This window comes from Schistocerca serialis, chromosome 10, assembly GCF_023864345.2.
Source record: "Schistocerca serialis cubense isolate TAMUIC-IGC-003099 chromosome 10, iqSchSeri2.2, whole genome shotgun sequence".
NCBI classification, from domain to species: domain Eukaryota; kingdom Metazoa; phylum Arthropoda; class Insecta; order Orthoptera; family Acrididae; genus Schistocerca; species Schistocerca serialis.
Window position 1 is genome coordinate 124,583,338 of NC_064647.1, and position 20,168 is coordinate 124,603,505.

The 20,168-nt window shown below is 45.7% G+C and overlaps 1 protein-coding gene across 1 annotated transcript in view; it reads left to right on the forward strand.

The window, feature by feature from the left end:
• LOC126424596 (ammonium transporter Rh type A-like) overlaps positions 1-20,168 on the forward strand; it is a 188,116-nt gene that overhangs the window by 14,614 nt on the left and 153,334 nt on the right. The window lies entirely within an intron of this gene.

Genomic DNA, 20,168 nt, shown 5'->3' on the forward strand with positions numbered 1-20,168 from the left:
CTATATTTACAGTTTTATAATGTTTTCAGCTAGATACTTAATTAGTCGGGAGGCAGTTATACAAATTCGAATGGGGACTAATACGAAAGGCGTTCAATAAGTGATGCAAAACATTCTTTCTCGGCCAGTTTCGTTTGAAAAAAATGTAGAATTTGTTGTGGGAGATGGTGGAAAAGTTTCGCTTCTGCTTCTTCAGTTTTATGAAGTTCCGGTAGGTGGAGTACCTAGCCTTCAAAATAGAGTGTATAGTGTTCCAAGCAGAGACCTGTTATTGAGTTTCTTTTGGTGAAAAACCAGAGCATCGCAGATATTCGTAGGCGCTTGCAGAATGTCTAGGCAGAGGTAGCAGGGAACAAAAGCACGGTGAGTCGTTGGCCGAGGCGTCTGTCATCATCGCGATAGCGTCGAGCAAACCTCTCTGATCTCCTGGGTGCTGGCCGGCTGCACACAGCTACGACTCCTGCAGAGTTGGACCATGCGGACACTCTTATTTCGAAGTAATCGGCGGATCACAGACAAGCACACTTCGATGCTACGCTGGACGTGTCTGTTGGTAGCGCTGATACACTCGTCCACCAGTTGTGGTACTCGAAGATGTGTGACCGCTGGATTCCTCGCTGCCTAAAGTAAGACCATGAAGAGCAACGAATGCCCGCCTGTAAGGAGTTGCGTACACGTTACGTGACTGATAGTGACAATTATTGTTGAACATAGTCATGGGCGATGAAACGTAGCACTTGCAACCTACGTCCTCAATTATTTGCTGAATGTATTCCAATCTCTGTCTTCTTCTACAGTTTTTGCCCTCTGCAGCTCCATGGAGATCATTCCCTCATCTCTTAACAGATGTCCTATCATCCTGTCCCTTCTCCTTATCAGTATTTTCCACATATTCCTTTCCTCTCCGATTCTGCGCAGAACTCCCTCATTCCTAACCTTATCAGTCCACCAAATTTTTCAACATTCGTCTGTAGCACCACGACTCAAATGCTTCGATTCCCTTCTGTTCCGGTTTTCCCACAGTCCATGTTTCACTGCCACGCAATGCTGTACTCCAGACGTACATTCCCAGAAATTTCTTCCTCAAATTAAAGCAGATATTTGATAATAGTAGACTTCTATTGGCCAGGAATGCCCTTTTTGCCATTTCCAGTATGTTTTTGTTGTCCTTCTTGTTCCGTCCGTCATTGGTTATTTTACTGCCTAGGTAGCAAAATTCCTTAATTTCATCTATTTCGTGACCATCAGTCCTGATGTTAAGTTTCTCACTGTTCTCATTACCTTCGTCTTTCTTCGATTTACGCTCAATCCATACTCTGTACTCATTAGTCTGTTCATTCCGTTCAGCAGATTAGCCGGCCGAAGTGGCCGTGCGGTTAAAGGCGCTGCAGTCTGGAACCGCAAGACCGCTACGGTCGCAGGTTCGAATCCTGCCTCGGGCATGGATGTTTGTGATGTCCTTAGGTTAGTTAGGTTTAACTAGTTCTAAGTTCTAGGGGACTAATGACCTCAGCAGTTGAGTCCCATAGTGCTCAGAGCCATTTGAACCATTTCGTTCAGCAGATCATGTAATTCTTCTTCACTTTCACTCAGGACAGCAATGTCATCAGCGAATCGTATAATTCGTATCCTTTCACCTTGAATTTTAATTCTACTCATGAACCTTTCTTTTATTTCCATCATTGCTTCCTCGATGTACAGATTGAATAGTAGGGGCGAAAGGCTACATCCCTGTCTTACACCCTTTTTAATAGGAGCTCTTCGTACTTAGTCGTCCACTCTTATTATTCCCTCATGGCTGTTGTACATGTTGTATATGACCCAACTCTCCCTATAGCTTACCCCCACTTTTCTCAGAATTTCGAACATCTTGTACCATTTTACATTGTCGAACGCGTTTTCTAGGTCCACAAATCCTATGAACGTATCTTGATTTTTCTATATTCTTGCTTCCATTATCAACCGCAACACGAGAATTGCCTCTCTCCTGCCTTTTCCTTCCCTAAAGCCAAACTGATTATTACCTAGCACATTCTCAGTTTTCTTTTCCATTCTTCTGTATATTATTCTTGTCATCAACTTGGATGCATGAGCTGATAAACTGTCTCGCACTGTCTCGCACTTGTCAGCTCTTGCAGTCTTCGGAATTGTGTGGATGATATTTTTCCGAATGTCAGACGGTATATTGCCAGACTCACCCATCTACGCAGCAACGTGAGTAGTCGTTTTGTTGCAACTTCGTCTAACGTTTTTAGAAATTCTGATGGAATATTATCGATCCCTTCTGTGTTATTTGATCTTACGTCCTACGAAGCTTTCTTAAATTCTGATTCTAATACTATATTCCCTATCTCTTCTAAATCGACTCCTGTTTCTTCTTCTATCACATCAGATAAATCTGCCCCCTCATAGAGACCTTCAGTGTAGTCTTTCCACCTATCCACTCTCTCCTCTGCATTTAACAATGGAATTCCGGTTGCGTCCGTAAGAACTGGCAAAAGTTAGATTAGCCAAACACCTCGTGTCGTACTTTGTATACGTTCAAGCATAGATTTCTTACTTCTGTGCTCTTCGGCTTATTTTTCGTTCAGCTACTCGGGCCTTATTTATTACAAATCATTACCATCTGAGGATCCGGCTCTCTTTCCATCGAGATCGTATAATCTGATGTGGTGCACTGGGAAAATAGTACGAACGGTTCGATACAGTAAGCCATTTGCGTTTCTAAGTTCTACTCTTTATCAGTGTGCTTACGACAGCAGGTGTTCCTAATCATCGCGCATAAAAACTGAATTTTTCAATTCTCATACCTTGGGTTCTATTGGTGACTGAAATTCCAGGGTAAAGTGTTTTGGGTAGCCTTTTGGCCATGAACAGTTTGTGTACGCAACATTTTTTTTTTTTGGTCATCAGTCTACTGACTGGTTTGATGCGGGCCGCCACGAATTCCTTTCCTGTGCTAACCTCTTCATCTCAGAGTAGCACTTGCAACCTACGTCCTCAATTATTTGCTTGACGTATTCCAATCACTGTCTTCCTCTACAGTTTTTGCCCTCTACAGCTCCATCTAGTACCATGGAAGTCACTCCCTCATATCTTAGCAGATGTCCTATCATCCTGTCCCTTCTCCTTATCAGTGTTTTCCACATATTCCTTTCCTCTCCGATTCTGCGTAGAACCTCCTCATTCCTTACCTTATCAGCCCACCTAATTTTCAACATTCGTCTATAGCACCACATCTCAAATGCTTCGATTCTCTTCTGTTCCGGTTTTCCCACAGTCCATGTTTCACTACCATACAATGCTGTACTCCAGACGGAAATCCTCAGAAATTTCCTCCTCAAATTAAGGCCGGTATTTGATATTAGTAGACTTCTCTTGGCCAGAAATGCCTTTTTTGCCATAGCGAGTCTGCTTTTGATGTCCTTGCTCCGTCCGTCATTGGTTATTTTACTGCCTAGGTAGCAGAATTCCTTAACTTCATTGACTTCGTGACCATCAATCCTGATGTTAAGTTTCTCACTGTTCTCATTTCTACTACTTCTCATTACCTTCATCTTTCTCTGATTTACTCTCAAACCATACTGTGTACTCATTAGGCTGTTCATTCCGTTCAGCAGATCATTTAATTCTTCTTCACTTTCACTCAGGATAGCAATGTCATCAGCGAATCGTACGCAACATAAGGATCGTCTTAATGTCACTATCCATCAGTACAGAGTGAAACTATGAACATTACACACTTCCTCCTGCCTAGACAAACGGAGCAAATTGGATGGTTCTTTTTGCATTTGATACAGTCTACGGTGGACTTGATGGGACTTGTCGAGGCATGATTAGTCAATGGGCGGTTTCTCCGAAAACCCCAAGAAAGGGGCGTTTCAGTATATCTTCGCCGTCACCAGCGGACTGAAACCCAGTCGAGGATTCCAAGACAGCTATGGACAGCAAATGACTAAAATTTTACGATGTGTTCCTAACATCCAGATCTCGAAGAACCTTGAAAATTTGGTTGGTATCTTTATCCGTTTCCGAGATACAGTCGTTCAAATTTCGTCTACTTGTTTTACACGTAAAATCCGGTATGGGGCAAAATGTAAATAATAAATAACCGCAGAAAACTGCCCAAATTTATAACGGCATGTTGTCCAGGCATTTATGTAGAAGATTCACCTCTGTGTTTTCAAAAATCTTTATCCATTATCAAGAAAAACCCAGCCGCGGATTCAGACACCGCTATGCACAGTAATTATTGCAATGTATTTGTAAGGTCCCGATCGTGAATGACCCTGAAAATTTTCTTCATATCTTTATCCGTTCGAAGTTACTCTACTTGTGCAAGTAAAATACGCACGTAAAATTCGGAGCGAAGCGATAACGTTGTTCGTAAAGTGTCGTAGCACTCCCAATCTGGGAACCTCATGTTGTAGTGCTGAAGCACAAGTAAATTTTTTTTTGCAGCTAAAATCCGGTATGATGTGTAAAATTTAGTCTTGCATTATTTCAGTGTTGCGTAAGTAATCAATCAAAATTTTACAATGAAATGAACACCTTTAGCTGCTTACAGGCGTTGACATACGTCAACGGGGACAGATGAAAATGTGTGCCCCAACCGAGAGTCGAACCCGGGATCTCCTGCTTACATGGCAGACGCACTATCTATCTGTAATTTCATTCTAACGAGCTGCATGGTCACTGATGGTATCTCTTCTTTCGGACATGTCCGAAAAACAGGTACCATCTTAGTATATAATCAAAATTTTTCCGACCAATACATTTCTTTTTATATGAGTTACACGTCCTTCTGCAGAAAGGAAAAGAAGGAAACCAACGGAAAAAATCTCCCATTGAAGTTCAAAAAATGGAATACGTTGCTGTGAAATGTGGGGCACCAGCTGCCTCGTTGGGCCTTCCTCAGGACGTTTAAAATTTTGCCGAAAGTGTGCAAGCGAACTTATTTGCCCTTTTTTATGATGAGAGAAGACATTGGCAAAGACAAAGTGACGGAAAAGTAATAAATAGTGGAAGACATTACACAGTGATTGTGTTATAGAGAAGACAGTGGCACTATGAGAGAAAAAGAGGGACAAAGTGGCAGTGGAACATAGTTGACGGTGACAGAGCAGTGCTACGAAAAGAGAAAAGGAGACAGTGCAAAAGGAGGAGGAATAAATAAAGGAGAAAGGGGAATTGAGTGAGAGCCAGCGGTAATGAGAGACGGAGTATATGACAATGGCAACGAGGAAGAGAGAGATAGTGGTATGAGGAGAGACAACAGCAATCGAGAGTGAGGAATGAGATTGTAGCGGTAAGAGAGGGCAAGAGGCAGTGCTAGGAGACTGTAATAGTAGGACAGAACCTAGGGGACTGTGGCTTTGACGCAGGAGTCAGTGACAGAGATACACAAAAATGTAATGAGTTGAGCTGAATGAGTGAGTGAGAAAAAGGGCAACTGTGAGTGGATGTGTATTAGCGACTTACAGCGATGGACTAGTGGGTGACTGATTTAGAGGTAGGGGAGCTTGTGGGAGTTTCAGGAGAGTTGAATGTTAAAAAAAATTCTGGGAAATTTTCAAAGGTATTTAGGTAGAATGAGGCAGCTGGTATCTCACTATTGAGTCAGATTCTTTTAAGGGGAGCCGGAGGTGGTCAAATACAAAAAATTACGATTCTTTTTTTTTTGCTACCGAAAATTAATTGGAACATTCCTCTTTAATGCAAACTTTGAAATATTGTTCTACTCGCCCTAGAAGTGGAGTTATTACCATTTTCCCCCACGCCTGCAGAGGAAATGGGCGGCCGCTGAATGCATCTAACACCCTATCGTGACTTCCTGGCGAACTGCTTGGGATTTTCTCTGCCTGTTACACATACAGTGCCTTATGTTACGCATACAGCGAGTGTGCAAGGGTTGGCTACATTGTTTTCTGTGACAAATATTATTCGTATTTCCTTACAGCTTACTCCTATTTTCCTCAGAATTTCGAACATCTTTCTCCATTTAATATTGTCGCACACTTTTGTTCTGGTTACGATGCCACGTTTTAATAACCGTGTATATAAGATGAGGAAGAACGTAAGGAAAAGAAAAATAACACTAATACCAAGTTGCGATACTACAATGAATAAGAGCGCGGAACATCGTCTCTTTGCTGTTTACCGTTTCGAATTAGTTCAGTGTTGCGCCTGTTGTTGGTAGTATTAGCCCTATACTTATTGTGTAAAGCGGGTAATATGCAGTATGTACAAGAATCAGGAGGGAACAATAAAACCAATTTTTCATGACTTAGCACAGCCACAATTGTTACACAAATGTCTATATGGAAAGACGCAGAATCCTAATGAGAGCGTAAACAATTTGATTTTGAAAGTGATTCTTAAAGGGTGTTTGTAAACATAAAAACACTGCACTTTGGCATTTATGATGAAATAGCAACCTACAACCAAAGGAACAGTGTGAAGTGTGAAGTTCTAAAGGCATTAGGATTTACAGCTGGGGTGAACACTGTACGAGAACTAAGAAATATTGAGAGAGAAAGGATAAGAGGAGAAGAAAGAAGAGAAAGGTATATGAAGTATGATGGAACGACAGGCCAGAAAAGAAGACAGAAGAGAAAGCTTTTGGAGGATGAAGAAGAAGACCCTGATAATCCATCCTATAGTGCATGAATGTATTGAGAAACTCTGATAGCCATTTCCCGTAAATTAGAATTTTTCGAATATAAGGAACATTTTCTCAAAATTCACTCAAGCTAGAGAGATGAAATTTTTATACAGCACTCCTAGTGGTCAAACTTACATTGTAACACAGCCATTTGGCAATATGTTCAGTAGTTTCATTTCAGTTTAATTATAAAGCAATTATTTGTAAAAAAATTTGGGTCATTAATAAAAAAAATAATTGGAAGGAAACTAGAAAAGATACTCCAAAATCCCTCTGTCATAACTGCAATACTAATGTAAAAAAAAATTCAAATTTTTCTATTTGGTAGTCTATTCATAAATGTTCCTTAAACTTAGTGATTTTAACATGGGCAGTATAGGCACGTCCGGCTCGCCTTAAATAAACAGGAACATATTCACGTTTTTTTATGCTCGGATAGGAACATTTTTCCACTGGTTACACTACAACACGGCTCCGTGCGAGCCATCGGTGCGTTTGTTTTCGGCGTTCCACTGGGCAGGTCCTTTACATGCGTATCGACCGGCTAGGTTTTATGGCCAACCATTTCTTTCCCTTTCCAATGGGCTGCCCACCTCCTCCCTCCTAGTCCCCTCCGAGCAAACCGGACTCCGGCGTCGTATTTTCTTCTCACGCACTCGGCCCTCCACCCTGTCTGCGGGGACGGCCAACTCACTAAACGTTTGACTATAGAAATCAATCATCCGTCGTACCTAGATGAAATAGTACTGTCACCATGAACTCTCAACTGCTCGAGTTCATCTGAGAAGTAGCAACGCCGAAAGATCGACTCCAATTTCGGAGGGTCCGGAGCCACATACACGTATTTATAACACGACTACAGTGCTACAGCACCCGCTTCCGTAGCTGTGTGATCAGCGTAGATGTCTGCAATGTGGGGAGGACTCGGGTTCAATTCCCGGTCCTGCACCGGGGGGATTTTCCTTGGTGTGAGAACTGGACCAGAATCCACTCAACTTCCTTATGCCAGTTGAGGGGCTACCTGAGTGAGAAGTCAAAGGTCTGCAAAGGCGACTAAAACAGGGAGAACAGTCTAATTATACTACGCTCTTCATACTGTATTCGAACATTGTCATTGCTAAGGATGACACGGCGGTCGCCTGGTTCCGATGGTCCAGTCTGGGACACAGCAGCGAAGCTTTGCTTTTTTTACACTAATACATCAAAGCATGTAGTCATGAGTAGCAATGAGATTCTAAAAATAGCACTAATAGCGGAGAATACACTACTGGCCATTAAAATTGCTACACCACGAAGATGACGTGCTACAGACGCTAAATTTAACCGACAGGAAGAAGATGCTGTGATATGCAAATGATTAGCTTTTCAGAGCATTCACATGTGGCTGGCGTCGGTGACGACACCTACAACGTGTTGATATGAGGAAAGTTTCCAAACCGATTTCTCATACACTAACAGCAGTTGGCCCGCGTTGCCTGGTGAAACGTTGTTGTGATGCCTCGTGTAAGGAGCAGAAATACGTTCCACCACGTTTCCGACTTTGATAAAGGTCGGATTGTAGCCTACCGCGATTGCGGTTTATCTTATCGCGACATTGCTGTTCGCGTTGGTCGAGATCCAGTGACTGTTAGCAGAATATGGAATCGGTGGCATCAGGAGGGTAATACGGAACGCCGTGCTGGATCCCAACGACCTCGTATCACTAGCAGTCGAGATGACAGGCATCTTATCCGCATAGTTGTAACGGATCGATCCCGGAGTCAACAGAAGGGGACGTTTGCAAGACAACAACGATCTGCACGAACAGTTCGACGACGTTTGCAGCAGCATGGACTATCAGCTCGGAGACCATGGCTGCGGTTACCCTTGACGCTGCATCACAGACAGGAGCGCCTGCGATGGTGTACTCAACGACGAACCTGGGTGCACGAATGGCAAAACGTCGTTTTTTCGGATGAATCCAGGTTCTTTTTACAGCATCATGATGGTCGCCTCCGTGTTTGGCGACATGGCGGTGAACGCACATTGGAAGCTTGTATTCTTCATCGCCATTTTGGCGTATCACAGGGCGTGATGGTATGGGGTGTCACTGGTTACACGTCTCGGTCACCTCTTGACCGCATTGACGGCAATTTCAACAGTGAACGCTAAGTTTCAGATGTGTGACGACCCGTGGCTCTACCCTTCATTCGATTCCTGCGAAACCCTGTATTTCAGCAGGATAATGCACGACCGCATGTTGCAGGTCCTGTACGGGCCATTCTGGATACAAAAAAATGTTCGACTGCTGCCCTGGCCAGCGCATTCTCCAGATCTCTCACAATTGAAAACGTCTGGTCAATGGTGGCCGAGCAACTGGCTCGTCACAATACGCCAGTCAGTATTCTTGATGAACTGTGGTAACATGTTGAAGCTGCATGGGCAGCTGTACCTGTACACTCCATCCAAGCTCTGTTTGACTCAATGCGGAGGCGTATCAAGGCCGTTGTTACGGCCGTAGGTGGTTGTTCTGTGTACCGATTTCTCAGGATCTATGCACCCAAATTGCATGAAAATGTAATCCCATGTCAGTTCTAGTATAATATATTTGTCCAATGAATACCCGTTTATCATCTGCATTTCTTCTTGGTGTAGCGATTTTAATGGCCAGTAGTGTATATTGCAGAATGAAAACTGAATTACTGTTACTGAAATTCCATTCGTAATAATCTGAAGCACCGCAGTTGTGATCACTAGGTACCGGATTGTCATTTGAAGGTTACCCACTTCTGGATGATCTCACAGGTGTCGTCTTCTCGATGTCGGCAGCCACTGAAGGAGGCGCTACTTTTCGGCTCCCACGCAAATCTTCATAATGGAAAGACGCGTTGAGATTGGTGCTGAGACGATAAAGCAGTTTGGATATTCTCGCCAGACGCGAGAGTAATGTTTGTGGCAAATAAAGAACGGGTTCAATGTCTTGAAGTAAATAGAATGATGGAAATAAGGAGGAGTTGTAAGGAGGCGTTGTAAGTCGGATGTGTGAGCTCTGACACGGTGTGGCAAATGTTAGAACAATGACTGAGTCTCTAACCCGAGATGCGCATAACGAAGTGTCACACTTTCGCGGGTGCGGAAGACTAATTGCTAATTCGTGTATCGACTAAACGATCCTTACAAGAACAGTGCGCGGGTGGTTACTAAGATAATAGTGAACTTCATCGCTGTCGTGTTGAGTGGCAAACAACTACGCGTTGCCTTTTGATGAAAACAGCGAGCGGATTACTTCGTCACTCCAACCAACAGTTATTCTTGGGAATTCTTTTGTCTATGTAACGTATTTAAGGGATTAACATTTCAAGACCACAGGCAACCGTAAAAGCGAGCTAAGCCATTGCAAATGTGAAATGCTTGTACACTAATAAGCGGCGTGACCGCCAGAATGTTGAATGAAAGCATCCAAACGTGTATGCACTGTTACTGTTAGGATCGTTAAGTCGATACACGAATTAGCGATTAGTCTTCCGCACCCGCGAAAGTGTGACACCTCGTTATGCGGATCTCGGCTGAGATACTCAGTCATTTTGCTAACATTTGCCACACCGTGTCACACATCTGACTTGCAGTTTTTTATCATAATCTGCATCTCTCAGTTTACAAAAGTTCATTGCGTTTCTTCTGTGCGAGCACGTCTGTGAATGGAAATCGGTGTATCCACTCTGGTTCTGATCGGCAGTAAAATTACGGAAGCTCATACCACGACACTCTTTCATACCCTCGTGAGGTTGCGCGTCTGACGTCCACCTTGGTATGCCAATTCTCTGGAGATCCTTCGTTAGCGCCTGATGAGCCAGCACACCAGCCACACGGAACGGTGCTGCGGGTTGCCGTCGCGCCAGGCACCTGCAACTGAGGCTGACCCACTCCACTGCGCCATACCCAGCAAGTACGACAGCGCCTCCAACGCCAGACACAGCCGCACTATTTCGCATCAGCAAAACCACGTGACGCCGGCCACTTCCTTGTGTCCATACGCCGGACGGCCTTTATAGTACCGTCACCTGCAGCTCTCCAGCAGTCTAACGCCGAGTATGATGTCGACCATGATCCCGAGTGAGTCCACAACGTAGCGCTGCCAGACCAACACAACGCCAGCGTACCACCGATTGTGACTGCGACCGTTTCAGAACTTGTAGAGTAACCTACGAATGATAAATATTCTTATTAGATGAGGATTCAGTAATCTGTTGGTTTTTTATACACTAAAGGCCGTTAAAATTGCTATACCAAGAAGAAATGCAGATGATAAACGGTTATTCATTGGACAAATATACTAGAACTGACATGTGATTATATTTTCACGCAATTTGGGTGCGTAGATCCTGAGAAATCAGTACCCAGAACAACCACCTCTGCCCGTAATAACGGCCTTGATACGCCTGGGCAATGAGTCAAAGAGAGCTTGCATGGCGTGTACAGGTACAGCTGCCCATGCAGCTTCAACACGATACCAGTTCATCAAGAGTAATGACTGGCGCATTGTGACGCCCAGTTGCTCGGCCACCATTGACCAGACGTTTTCAATTGGTGAGAGATCTGGAGAATGTGCTGGCCAGGGCAGGAGTCGAACATTTTCTGTATCCAGAAAGGCCCGTACACGACCTGCAACATGCGGTCGTGCATTATCCTGCGGAAATGAAGGGTTTCGCAGGGATCAAATAAAGGGTAGAGCCACGGGTCGTAACACATCTGAAATGTAACGTCCACTGTTCAAAGTGCCGTCAATGCGAAGAAGAGGTGACCTAGACGTGTAACCAATGGCACCCATACCATCACGCCGGGTGATACGCCAGTATGGCGATGACGAATACACGCTTCCAATGTACGTTCATCGCGATGTCGCCAGACACGGATGCGGCAATCATGATGCTGTAAACAGAACCTGGATTCATCCGAAAAAATGACTTTTGCCATTCGTGCAACCCAGGTTCGTCGTTAAGTACACCATCGCAGGCGCTCCTGTCTGTGATGCAGCGTCAAGGGTAGCCGCAGCCATGGTCTCCGAGCTGATAGTCCATGCTGCTGCAAACATCGTCGAACTGTTCGTGCAGATGGTTGTTGTCTTACAAACGTGCCCATTTGTTGACTCAGGGATCGAGACGGGGCTGCACGACCCGATACAGCCGTGCGGATAAGATGCCTGTCATCTCGACTGCTAGCGATACGAGGCCGTTGGGATCCAGCACGGCGTTCCGAGTTTGTGTATGAGAAATCGATTGGAAACTTTCCTCATGTCAGCACGTTGTAGGTGTCGCCACCGGCGCCAATGTTATGTGAATGAAAAGCTAATCATTTGCTTATCACAGCAGCTTGTTCCTTTCTGTTAAATTTCGCGTCTGTGGCACGTCATCTTGGAGGTGTAGCAATTTTAATGACTGTAGTGTAATAGACGAGAAATTAGGGCTCTTATGGAGGTGTATAGGTAGTCATATTCCCTCGCTCTCTTTGCGAGTGGAACGGGATATAGTTCAAATGGCTCTGAGCAATATGGGACTTAACCTCTGAGGTCATCAGTCCCCTAGAACTTAGAACTACTTAAACCTAACTAACTAACATCACACACATCCATGCCCGAGGCAGGATTCGAACCTGCGACCGTAGCGGTCGTGCGGTTCCAGACTGTAGCGCCTAGAACTGCTCGGCCACACCGGCCGCCAGAACAGGATAGGAAATGACTACTAGTGGTACACCGATCGGCTGCTTGCGAAATATGTACGTAGATGTAGATTTAAATGTAGATGGAGAAATTCATCGAAAAATAGGGGAAAGGGTAGGGAGAGTAGTGGATGTCCGTTGCAGTTCCGACGCTCAGTTACACCTCGGCAGCAAATATGGGTGACCCTGACTTGCTGGATAATGAGGTCATGCACTTACTAGATAATCATGTAGGTAATGCGTTCCAGACCGAGCATCATGGGCCAGTGATGTTCATCCTTCCGTGAATTGCTTGTGTCTCGCCTTGACTCTTGTTACGGGTATGGAGTGCTCTTCGTAGACACATGCCATCCTTTAGTGAATTTCCGTTCACCGCACTTCTGCCGCTGCCAGGAAACCACTACGCCTCTTTACTGCTCCTTTGAAGCCTTCATCTCTCTGTTTTCAGCACGACTGAGTGCAGTGGGCGGTCGACGCCGGCGTGTGCTCGCTTTGTCGTCTCGTGATTGTCAGCCTGTGTCCCTCTAAGGCGATTTTAGGATCCTAGCGCTCTCATCGGGACCACAGCTTACTCCGTAGGCAATGGCTTTACGATCTCTTCAGTAGTTCTCATTTTACAGCCTCCTCCTAGTTTCTTTTCGAATGCTTCTTATACTCGCGGCCACGGCAGACAATAACTACCCTTTGCCCTTTGCGGTGTGAGAGGAAAACTACGCGACGTCATGTCCCGCAGATTACCCGGAGACGTTTTTTGAGGTATCTGGATTAGGTACACATGTAAAATCAGTATAAATAAGGGTCATCAACCACTCGCGAGACAGCGTTGAACCTGCCAGTAGATGCGTGCGCTATGAACACAAACCCGAGCTCAGCAGGTGTTCCTTGCATGTCCGGCTACATTTATTTAGGTCAGTTGTATAAGGCAGGTGTTTGGTGTCATTCTTAGGCTTCATAACGATTCTGTATTCAATGAAAGTATCTTATGCTTTCAGTTCCACTCTAGCCGGTGTTTCTTCTTTGTCTACAGTGTTTGCAACAGCGAACGGTACTTAGTAGAGAAGCATGTTGTCATGAGCATTTGTAATGAATGCGAGCGAGTAATATGCCTTCCGTGTCGTTCTTGTTGTTGCAGTTGTTTTTGTTGTCGTCTTGGTCTTCAGCCCGAAGACTGGTTTAGTGCAGCTGTCTGTGCTACTCTATACTGTGAAAGCCTCTTCATCTCTGAACAATTACTGCAACCTACATACATTGGTACCTCCTTATTCTATTCATCTCTCGGTCTCCCCACCAATTTTTACTCTCACACTTTCCTCCAGTACTAAATTGGCAATCCTATGATCTCTAAGAATGTGTGCTGTCAACCGACCCTTTCTTCTAGGCCGGCCGGAGTGGCCGAGTGGTTCTAGGCGCTACAGTCTGGAAACGCGCGACCGCTACGGTCGCAGGTTCGAATCCTGCCTCAGGCATGGATGTGTGTGGTGTCCCTAAGTTAGTTAGGTTTAAGTAGTTCTAAGTTCTAGGGGACTGGTGACCTCAGATGTTAAGTCCCATAGTGCTCAGAGCCCTTCTTCTACATCAACATCTACATGGTTACTCTTCAATTCACACTTAAGTGCTTAGCAAAGGGTTTATCGAAACATTTTCATGCTACGTCTCTACCATCCCACTCTCGAATGGCGCGTGGGAAAAAGGAACACCTAAACCTTTCCGTTCGACCTCTGATTTCTCTTATTTTATTATGATGGTCATTTCTCCCTACGTAGGTGGGTGTCAACAAAATATTTACGCATTCGGAAGAGAAAGTAGGTGATTGAAATTTCGTAAATAGATCTCGCCACAAAGAAAACCGCCTTTGTTTCAGTGACTGCCACCCCAACTCGCGTTTCATATCAGTGACACTCTCACGCCTATTGCGCGATAACAAGAAATGAACTGCCCTTCTTTGCACTTTTTCGATGTCCTCCGTCAGTCCTACCTGGTAAGGATCCCATACCGCGCAGCAATATTCCAGCAGAGGACGGACAAGTGTAATGTAGGCTGTCTCTTTAGTGGGTTTGTCGCATCTTCCAAGTGTTCTGCCAACAAAGCGCAGCCTTTGTTTCGCCTTCCCCACGATATTATCTATGTGGTCTTTCCAATTTAAGTTGCTCGTAATTGTAATTTCTAGATATTTAGTCGAATTGAAAGCCCTTAGATCTGTGCGATTTATCGTATACCCAAAATTTTTTTTAGTACCCATGTGGATGACCTCGCACTATTCTTTGTTTAGTGCCAATTGCCGCTTTTCGCATCATACAGAAATTCTCCTTAGATCATTTTGTAATTGGAACTGATCGTCTCATGATTTTACTAGACGGTCAATTACAGCGTCGTCTGCAAACAATCTAAGGGGGCTGGTCAGATTACCACCTACATCATTTATGTTAATCAGAAACAGCAGAGGGCCAATGACACTTCTTTGCGGATCGCCAGATATCACCTCTGTTCTAATACACTCCTGGAAATGGAAAAAAGAACACATTGACATCGGTGTGTCAGACCCACCATACTTGCTCCGGACACTGCGAGAGGGCTGTACAAGCAATGATCACACGCACGGCACAGCGGACACACCAGGAACCGCGGTATTGGCCGTCGAATGGCGCTAGCTGCGCAGCATTTGTGCACCGCCGCCGTCAGTGTCAGCCAGTTTGCCGTGGCATACGGAGCTCCATCGCAGTCTTTGACACTGGTAGCATGCCGCGACAGCGTGGACGTGAACCGTATGTGCAGTTGACGGACTTTGAGCGAGGGCGTATAGTGGGCATGCGGGAGGCCGGGTGGACGTACCACCGAATTGCTCAACACGTGGGGCGTGAGGTCTCCACAGTACATCGATGCTGTCGCCAGTGGTCGGCGGAAGGTGCACGTGCCCGTCGACCTGGGACCGGACCGCAGCGACGCACGGATGCACGCCAAGACCGTAGGATCCTACGCAGTGCCGTAGGGGACCGCACCGCTACTTCCCAGCAAATTAGGGACACTGTTGCTCCTGGGGTATCGGCGAGGACCATTCGCAACCGTCTCCATGAAGCTGGGCTACGGTCCCGCACACCGTTAGGCCGTCTTCCGCTCACGCCCCAACATCGTGCAGCCCGCCTCCAGTGGTGTCGCGACAGGCGTGAATGGAGGGACGAATGGAGACGTGTCGTCTTCAGCGATGAGAGCCGCTTCTGCCTTGGTGCCAATGATGGTCGTATGCGTGTTTGGCGCTGTGCAGGTGAGCGCCACAATCAGGACTGCATACGACCGAGGCACACAGGGCCAACACCCGGCATCATGGTGTGGGGAGCGATCTCCTACACTGGTCGTACACCACTGGTGATCGTCGAGAGGACACTGAATAGTGCACGGTACATCCAAACCGTCATCGAACCCATCGTTCTACCATTCCTAGACCGGCAAGGGAACTTGCTGTTCCAACAGGACAATGCACGTCCGCATGTATCCCGTGCCACCCAACGTGCTCTAGAAGGTGTAAGTCAACTACCATGGCCAGCAAGATCTCCGGATCTGTCCCCCATTGAGCATGTTTGGGACTGGATGAAGCGTCGTCTCACGCGGTCTGCACGTCCAGCACGAACGCTGGTCCAACTGAGGCGCCAGGTGGAAATGGCATGGCAAGCCGTTCCACAGGACTACATCCAGCATCTCTACGATCGTCTCCATGGGAGAATAGCAGCCTGCATTGCTGCGAAAGGTGGATATACACTGTACTAGTGCCGACATTGTGCATGCTCTGTTGCCTGTGTCTATGTGCCTGTGGTTCTGTCAGTGTGATCATGTGATGTATCTGACCCCAGGAATGTGTCAATAAAGTTTCCCCTTCCTGGGACAATGAATTCACGGTGTTCTTATTTCAATTTCCAGGAGTGTAGATGATTTACCGCCTATCACTACGTACTGTGACCTCTCTGAGAGGAAATCACGAATCCAGTGACACAACTAAGACGATAGTCCATATGCACGCAATTTGATTAATAGTCGCTTGTGAGGAACGCTATCAAAAGCCTTCTGGAAGTCTAGGAATATGGAATCTATCTGAGATCCCATGTCGACAGCACTCATTACTTCATGGGAATAAGGAGAAAGCTGTGCTGCACAAGAACGATATTCTACTCAAGTTATGCCACAAAGACGCGCAGGATTAGCCGAGCGGTCTGAGGCGCTGCAGTCATGGATTGTGCGGCTGCTCCCGGCGGAGGTTCGAGTCCTCCCTCGGGCATGGGTGGGTGTGTTTGTCCTTAGGATAATTTAGGTTATGTAGTGTGTAAGCTTAGGGACTGATGATATTGTGGATTGGCAGGAGCCAACCCACGGAGTTTGGAGGAAGCCGAAAGGCACGCGTTTATGCTCACGCAGGCGGGCGTGAGGTCTGGAACAGGACAAGGAATTCAGACTTCAGAAAAAAGGTGGTACTTCGTGGAATAATTAACTTTAATCCATCAATGTTTAACGTAGCTCTTGTCTCTACATTCTTTACAATATCAATAGCAACTGATAATGGCGCCTTGCGAGGTCGTAGCAAACGACGTAGCTGAAGGCTATGCTAACTATCGTCTCGGCAAATGGGAACGTATTTTGTCAGTGAACCATCGCTAGCAAAGTCGGTTGTACAACTGGGGCGAGTGCTAGGAAGTCTCTCTAGACCTGCCGTGTGGCGGCGCTCGGTCTGCAATCACTGATAGTGGCAACACGCGGGTCCGACGTATACTAACGGACCGCGGCCGATTTAAGGCCTACCAGCTAGCGCAAGTGTGGTGTCTGGCGGTGACACCACAGATGACCTTAGCATTTAAGTCCCATACGATTTCGCACACATTTGACCATTTTTTATGCCACAACTTTCCTTTCTCCCAATTCTAAAGTGAAAGAAAAAATCACAGCACCAAGAAAATAATTAATGCAGAATAATATAATTTAGGGTATACGTTTGTCTAGGTAATGTATTTAACTAATTAACATTGCAAAATCACAGATTAATGTAAGCGCGAGCTAAGCCATTGCAAATGTGGAGTGCTGGTACATTAAAAACTGGTGTAACCGCCAGAATGCTGGATGCAAGCATGCAAACATGCCTGTGTTGTGGGATGCCTGTTTCAGTTGGTCGGGCAATACAGGAACGGTCAGTGCTACTTGTGGATGACGCTGCAATTCTCGTCCGATCATGTCCGATACGTGCTTGATTGGAAACAGATCTGGCAATCGAGCAGGCAAAGCCAACAAGGGGACACTCTGTAGATCATGTTGGGTTACAACAACGGTACATGGATGGCGTTATCCTGTTGGAAAACATCCCCTCGAATAGTGATCATGAATGGCAGCACAACATGTCGAATCACCAGACTGACGTACAAATTTGCAATCAGCGTGCGTCGGATAACCAACAAGAGTGCTCTTGATGTCATACGAAATCGCACCCCAGAGCATAACTCGAGGTTTATGTCCAGTGTGGCTAGCACGCAAACAGGTTGGATGCAGGCGGTCACCTGGTCTCCTCCTAACCAACACACGGCGATCACTGGCACCGAGGCAGAAGCAGCTTTCTCCAACAAACGCAACAGACCTCTACGCTGCTCTCCAATGAGCTCACTCTTGACATCACTGAAGTCGCAAATGGCGGTGGTTTGGGGTCAATGGAATGCACGAGCGTCTGGCTCGGAGCTGTTCTTTAAGATCTCGATTTTTAGGAGTGAGTTGTGGTTCTGTGGTGTCAACTGCTTCTGCAGATGCCGCACGACGCACCAGAGCCATACTCCGAACACGATGGTCTTCCCTCTCGGTAGTGACACGTGGTCTTCCGGAAACCGGTCATCTTGCGACCGTACGTTCTGGTTATCATCGCTGCCGGCGGTCCTGTGCAGTGCCTACATTCCTGCAGTATCGCAAAAGGAACATCCAGCTTCTCGTGGCCCTATTACACGATCCCTTTCAAACTCAATGAGGTGTTGATAATGGAGTTTTTGTCGCTTTAAAGGCCTTCTTGACTGACATCAGCACACCATGTCCAATCTCAAAGGTAAATAACGCTTACGCCAGTTACAGAGTATATTTCAAGTAAAACTGATTTGCATCCTCATCGTAGCGCTATTTCCGCCACTCTTAGGTGACTGGCATCGAATTTGAATAGACGTCATCTTTTAGATGTAGAAACACGTCTAACAACCTTCGTTTATGTCACACAATTCCTTCGTGGTGTTTCGATTTTTTTCCTTCGGTGTATTCAGTACCTCCTCGTTGCTTAGATGATCTATCGCATCTGATCGTCACTATTTTGCTGTAGAATCGCATTTAAAAAGCTTTTATTTTCTTTTGTCTGAGTTGTTTATCGCCCACATTCACTTACATGCAAAGTTACACTTCAGAGAAATACCTTTAGAAAAAGCTTCTTCACACTTAAACCTAAAAGCTTCTGTCTGACGCGGTTGGTGCAGCGTATATGCACCGTAGCGGGATTGCGATGCGGGTATACAGGGTGGTCCATTGATAGTGACCGGGCCAAATATCTCACGAAATAAGCATCAAACGAAAATACTACAAAGAACGAAACTTGTCTAGCTTGAAGAGGGAAACCAGATGGCGCTATGGTTGGCCCGCTAGATGGCGCTGCCATAGGTCAAACGGATATCAACTGCGTTTTTTAAATAGGAACCCCCATTTTTATTACATATTCGTGTATTACGTAAAGAAATATGAACGTTTTAGTTGCACCACTTTTTTCGCTCTCTGATAGATGGCGCTTTAATAGTTATAAACGTATAAGTAAGTGTTATCACGTAACATTCCGTCAGTGCGGACGGTATTTGCTTCGTGATACATTACCCGTGTTAAAATGGACCGTTTATCAATTGCGGGAAAAGTCGATATCGTGTTTATGTATGGCTATTGTGATCAAAATCCCCAACGGGCGTGTGCTATGCATGCTGCTCGGTATATTGGACGACATCATCCAAGTGTCCGGACCGTTCGCCGGATAGTTACGTTATTTAAGGAAACAGGAAGTGTTCAGCCACACGTGCAACGTCAACCACGATCTGCAACAAATAATGATGCCCAAGTAGGTGTTTTAGCTGCTGTCGCGGCTAATTCGCACATCGGTAGCAGACAAATTGCGCGAGAATCTGGAATCTCAAAAACATCGGTGTTAAGAATGCTACATCAACATCGTTTACACCCGTACCATATTTCTATGCACCAGAAACTGCATGGCGATGACTTTGAATGCCGTGTACAGTTCTGCCACTGGGCAGAAGAGAAATTACGGGTCGATGACAGATTTTTTGCAGGCGTTCTATTTAGCGACGAAGTATCATTCACCAACAGCGGTAACGTAAACCGGCATAATATGCTATTGGGGAACGGAAAATCCACGGTGGCTGCGACAAGTGGAACATCAGCGACCTTGTCTGGTTAACGTATGGTGCTTCATTATGGGAGGAAGGATAATTGGCCCCCATTTTATCGATGGCAATCTAAATAGTGCAATGTATGCTGATTTCCTACGTAATGTTCCACCGATATTACTACAAGATGTTTCATAGCATGACAGAATGGCGATGTACTTCCAACATGATGGATGTCCGGCACATAGCTCGTGTGCGGTTGAAGTGGCATTGAATAGCATATTTCATGACAGGTGGATCGGTCGTCGAAGCACCATACCATGGCCTGCACGTTCTCCGGATCCGACGTCCCCGGATTTCTCTCTGTGGGGAAAGTTGAAGGATATTTGCTATCGTGATCCACCGACAACGCCTGACAATATGCGTCA